The following is a 6,850-nucleotide window of genomic DNA, read 5'->3' on the forward strand; positions in this document are numbered from 1 at the left end:
CAAACACACAATGAACTATTGAACATCCAAATCTAGTTTTTATTTAGTCCGAACATCCATAGACTTAGTATGAATGTTTTAAAAACGTACAAAATATATTCACATTTGGACATTTCAAAAATGTTCATCTCATGCAAAAAATTTTCTAAATCTGCTCGCAACATGCTATTTGACAAGCTCGCTAACTTGACAAGTGAAAATTTTTTTAAGATCGCACGAGGAGTTTTACTTTTGTTAGTATGTACGGATGTCTTTTGAACGTCCCTTGGATGTTCTTAGGACATCTGTGTTGTTAAAAATTTTCAAAAGTCTATACTGTTTAAGTACATTATGGTACATAACTCGTACCGTATCAATATGGCGTACTATTATCGACAGGAGAGAGAGGTTATGGAGATCTCTAGTCGAAGACGAGATCATGATAACTGGTATTGTGAAGGTACAGCTTATGATTTCCTAATCTGAAAATAATCGTTATAATATTAAGATTAAATATTAGATAGTAACTGATTGGATGTTCAGTTACACAAATTTGTATCAGGTCCATATTGAACAGATGTATCATAACTATATCCATGATTAGTTAGGTATTCGTGGATCATCGAAGTGCAGCGATTTCCATACGATTTCGGAAGTCAAAGATAGTGGATGACGGATTAGTGACCGTTTTATAAAGCACTATGAAATTAAGTTCCCGAATTCAGGGGAAAATGTTTTTTTTTTATCATAATTTATGATTCTATTCTATTCTGGAATAAGATTAATAATAATACTCATATAAGAATCATTTTCTTTCGATTGTGGTCTAAAATTTGTTTAATATATTAATTTAGTCCAATTTTAGACGAATTTTATTATAATTACATTTGTTCGTTTTTAAAAAAGCCTTGACATTTTAACTTACAACATTTATTTATTAAAAATGCATTTATTTTGTATAAAAACTCTTTTCAAATAATCAAGATAACACAAAACCCGAAACAAAACGAGATACATGTCCGACCCATTCGAATGGTCTCGTGGATAGGTTAGATGACATGCTCACTTGTCCTAAATTCGTTCGTTTCACTGAACATTGGAGCACATGAATACAACTGCTTCAACCGCCATCTTACTTGTGATCCAAGTGTTCCTGGATTAATTTGGAACATGTGACGTGAACAAATCTTAGGTTAATTTGGAGCATACGACGCAAACAAACCTAAGGTGAAAATTACAAAAGCGAGCAAATTTTCTAGGTGTTGATCAATGAAATAATCAATATTCTAATAAATTCGCTTACTTTTATAATTTTCACCTCATTTCAAGATACAATTGATCGAGAATGTAAGAACCAACCAACTACAATCGAGCATTTCCCTGCCGATCGTTTGATTGTAACAGGGGAATACTCGACTGTAGTTGGTTGGTTTTTACATTCTGATTTGGATTAAACCCTCGGTGGAAACTAGGCCAGTGACAAATTCACGTTACTAAACACTTTTTAATAGATTCAATAAATAATAGAATTAATTGATTTAAATGCAATTATTAAGTAAATTGTTGATAAAATAAAAGTGTTAATGAAATGTGCATAAAAATAAGTTAATATATTTAAAAAATCCATATTAAAATTTATTTGTTATCGCACCCATAATTGGCGTTGATGAAACTGAATACCGCCTAAAATCCAAATAGTAAATCGACCAAATTAACTAAATATAGATAGAGTCATAGTATATAAGTATGGACACTGAGGCCGGTTCATAATCGATACTTATTTCAAGACCGTCTTAAATAATGTCTTAAGACGCTAATGCAGCTCTCTGATTGGTTCGACTTCGTAAGAGCATTTTTAAGATGATTTTGAATATAAGATCTAACTATGAATACCGGTCTGAACGGCGACATCTTTGATGTAGTACGTCCCAGATCACATGACTCGCCGTCATGTTTTGGGCTGGAAAATTTGAGTTTTTATAAAACTACAGAATGACTTTTCTTAAAAAAAAAAATAATAATTCGTGTCATGAAAATTGTTTATTTTTCTCTTTTTTTACACAACATAATTATTAAGAGCATACCACAAACTCCTAGCTATATTAAAGACAGCTTCCATTTAGTAGAAAAATTAAACGGCATGACTTTTGCCTCTAATTGTATTAGCTTCATTGGACATTGTATCTCTCTTTACTAATGTTCCTGTAGATTTGGCATTGAATAGTATTGAGAAGAGATTCTTGTAAATTTTGCCTTATATTTGCCTTATTATAAATACATCAGAAGATTTTTTTATGTGACATTTTATTTTTCACATTAAAACAAGTTCACATACAAAAAGTCGGAAACGCGAGAGATAAATTCACGATAAATTTACTTATATTTAAATTGCTAGGTAATATTATTAATTTTAATTAACAAAAATTTAATGTAATAATTAAATTTAAAACAAAAATACATTATAAAGCATTTGTAAGCATTTTTCACAATTTATAAGAATTTGGACAATTTGGCGAAGTCGCGTTTATACATTTGTTACAGCATGTATTTTAAAGAAATGCTGGATTTAAACTTTAATTCATATAAAAAAAATTAAAAAGGTATTAATTTTAAATAACTTAAACTTCTCTGCTTTAAAACAAATTTGCTTTAAAAACACAAACCTTAGAAAAGAAAAGAAGCAAGCGATTTGCGCGATTCCTATATTTACCTAATTAGGCTAGTTCCAAACTTTCCGAGGAAGATTTTAATCTATGTGTTGTAGTATTCGTGTACTATATATTTCAAGTAAAATTTTCCTTAGAGAGGAAGTTTTGGAACGAATAGTTCAGTGAAATTTCAATAACTTTTCAATCAACAATTTTGCTAAAATGTTCCAAACATGAAATAATTTCAGCGAAATTTTTTTCACCAGGGAACGCATTTCAAGTCGGAATTCACAGTCTAATCATACAAAAAATAATGTATATAATAAAATAACACATTTCGTAAATTTATACTTCTCAAATGCAATGTTTCTATTGGAGAATCCGAAATATTACGGGAACAACCGAATATCAAATATGTTCAATCTTAAGATCGTTAAGACGATCTTAAATCAAACAAGAATTTCTTAAGGAAAAAACTTTTTCTCGAAGATCGTCTTATTTCGTAACTATGAAATGTTACGATTTCAAGATGATCTTAATTGAATAAGACAGTCTTAACTGAGATGATCTTAAGCGCTGCCTTGAGCTTCGATGGATTTTGCTTCGTATTATTGATACGAAATAAAATTCTGTTTTTTGATTGGTTGTAGAACGTCGTATGACACATTCGGATCCAGCACCTGTCATATAGACATTGGGTGTATAGACTAGTTAGCTTATTGATTAGTTAGCTTATTCGGAGCGGTTACGCCGCTTCGAACAAAAAAACATTCCCTATCCGCTGGGGTCTAACCGCCTAAGACCTAAAGTTTCATCAGTTAGCTTAATCGGTTCAACCGTTGACTGACCAATTTTGCTATTTAGTAGAATCGATCAATTACGGTTGACAATTAATCACGATTAAGCTTGATTGGCGTTAGTGAAATCGGCCCTAAAAGTTGCAACCTACAGTAGCCTAGTTTCTACCGAAAGTTTAAATCGGATCAGAGTGTAAGAACCAATCAACTACAGTCGAGGATTCCTCTGTTACAATCGAACAACATAATCAAGAACATTATGCTTTTAAACAGCACACAGATAAGCAAGAACTGCAATATTTTATAAAAATTGCAGTTCCTCTGTACAGCGTTCCAGGGCAGAATAAGATAACGTCCTTAATTGATGCCAAATATGATAACTTAGTCGGAGTGATAAAATAAGAGCTGCTATGAGTATCATTTTAACCACTGATGTTTTGGAAAATGAATACCATTAACTATTTGGATTTAACACTTTTCAAATGAGCGGTAAAATAAGCTCTATAACAATTGGAGTTATTGAATTAGATGAACGCCATACTGCTACTTATTTGGGAGAAATGTTTTCGACGACTTTTAATGAAATATACAATTATGTATTGTATATAAGATTTGTATATAAGATTGCAATAAGATTTCAGCTGTGGTTACCGATAATGCTCTCAATATTTGCAAAGCGATGTATTTGGGAAAGAAAAACAATTAAGTTGTTTCGCCCACACGTCTTGTGCAGAATAATGTTTTTGACGAGAGTTTAAAAAACTTATTGACAAAGTTAAAAACATTGTTACATGTTTCAAGCAAAGCGTGTTTCAAACAAAGTGGTAACTAATGAATTGCGTAAAGCTCAATCTACTAATCCATTAAAATTACTACAAGATGTTTCAATATTCTTCATGCTTGAAAGATTTCTTATATTGATAGAAAGTTTCAAGTCGTTTAATAAAACTTCCAAAATCGAAATGTTGATAACATTTGAAGTAGCCATTATATTGAATGAAATTATGAAATTATGCTTAAATCATTTGAATTGGTATCAAAAGATATTTGCGGGCAAAAATCTGTAACGTGCAGCAAAATTATACTAATGGTAAATGCTTTGCTTCATGAATTACACATGTTAAATCCAAAATTAGATCTGGGCAAAAATTTAAAACTGAAACTTATCACTGAACTTCAAATGCGATTTCATAACATAGAGTCTAATCCAATTTTATCCATGCCACAATATTAGATCCGCAATTTAAAAGATTACATTTTTGCAAAGCACTGGCTTTTGATGCGATATAACGAATTAATCAATTACTTAAGATGCAGAAGTAAGCAGTATCGAAAACATTGTTCCGAATACAGATATTAATAAAAATAAGAGTTATGACATTTGGAGTTTCCATCGCACTCTGAAAATCATAAAAATCAAATCAGGTAATTGAACCGTAGTGTCGATTTAGCATTTAGACAATACTTAAATCTAAATGTGATCGACATAGAAACTAATCCACTTGAATATTGGGAGAAAAACAGACACTATTTCCTTAAATTAGCCGAGATTGCAATTAAATACTTGTGTATTGTTGCGATTTCAGTATCATGTGAAAGAATATTTCCGTGCGTGGGAAATATCATGGACCAAAATCGCAACAGAATATAGCCTATCAAAATGCCTATCAAAATTACTGTTCATAAACTCATTTACCGTATTTGTTGATTGGCTTAACTGATTGATTAAAAACGTAATTTCTGTGGCGATTTTGGGCCATGATATATTTTATTAGTAAGCATACTTTAAAATATGTTATACTTTAATTAGTTACTAAAATTAATAATTCGGGAAATATACAGGGTAGATTTCTTCAAATTATATATAAAGCAATTATATACATTATATTTAGAAACCTTGAATATGTAGTGCAATTTAAAACTTAATTCAAAGAAAAATGTAATGTAGATCATAAATAATATGCACGCATAAATATATAAAAATCAATATTAAAAAAATGTGATACTAATTAAATCAACATAATATTTATTTTATTTTATTTTATGTATGAATGTATAATAAATAAATGTATAATAAATGAGTAAAAAATGATTTATTATTTGGCATCTGTATAAAATTGTAAGAAATGTTTGCGAAATTATATGATAGAAGGTCATTAATTGTGTACCTCGAACTCCATTGATCACTTTTAATGAATGGACCAGATACCAGTTTTATCAGATATTATGGTATTGGCACAACGATACTGAGGTATCGATATTTTCAAACCCGATACTGCAAGGGATAGTTTGATCTGCAATATAGATCGATCCGACATATCGATACAACTGAAAATATCGTGCATTCTTAACTGCCGTCGTTTTGTCGCTTGAAATTCGGAGACGCCGAACTACAGTACAGCGAAAAGTAGTTAGCAGACAATGCAGACGTGTTTCGTCCATAGAATCGGACAAAAACTAACCTTTTTAGTTACTACTGATAGCAATCTATTTTGCAATGTTGCTGACAAACTATTTGAGCAGTTTAAACGCATTTTGAAACTCATTCTTAATTATCAGTTTCAAACAGGAATTAAATATATTTAAAAAATGATTTTATATCAACGATTATAAATCTAGCAGCTACCGATTTGCCGCTTCATGTAAAGGTAGTGGGTCTTTAGAGGCTAATATTTTGTCAACGGTTTCTTTAAGACCACAATGCTAAAAATCAGTCCGAGTTCTCGGATCGGGAAATATGTAGCCAGGCAACTTGCCAATTTTCTGTAAAAATTGAGCTGATTGATTATGCAAAAATAAGCTGATTGATTATGCATTTCTCGATCTGAGAACTCAGACTGATTTCTAGCATCATTGCATTGGGTTTTAGAGGGAAACGGAGGTTCATAAAATGGAGGTAGTCTAAACATATAGAGACTTTGTTCTAAAATTGACTGCCAATACTGAAAATCTGTAATACATGTAAATTGTAGTATTTTCAATACTGGGAGTAAATTTGATATACAATCAGAGAATGGACTGCGCGATCCTATCTAAGGGTGCCATTCCATGTACACGGAATAGGAATGACGGAACGTCTATAACTAAATAAGATTAGTCTAGCGATAATTTTTATGTATCATATGTTAGTTCGTTGACATTGGATGGATTGGGTTACATAAATACACTTATTTATGAGTTACATAAATACATTATTTTATTTATTATCACTTATGAAGACTTCGTAAGTCGAAACGTTTGAAATTTATAGCGTTATACGAATATGTAATAAAAGATGAATTATGTAATAAAAGATGAATTACAGTTGCTTTTTTAAAAAGCCTTGACATTTTAATTTATTGCATTTACATGAGCTTACTGTTCTATATAAAAGTTATATTATATTTTTATATTATATTATATTTTATTGCATTAATATTATTTTAT

This window comes from Atta colombica, unplaced genomic scaffold (genome assembly GCF_001594045.1).
Source record: "Atta colombica isolate Treedump-2 unplaced genomic scaffold, Acol1.0 scaffold21, whole genome shotgun sequence".
Lineage (NCBI taxonomy): Eukaryota > Metazoa > Arthropoda > Insecta > Hymenoptera > Formicidae > Atta > Atta colombica.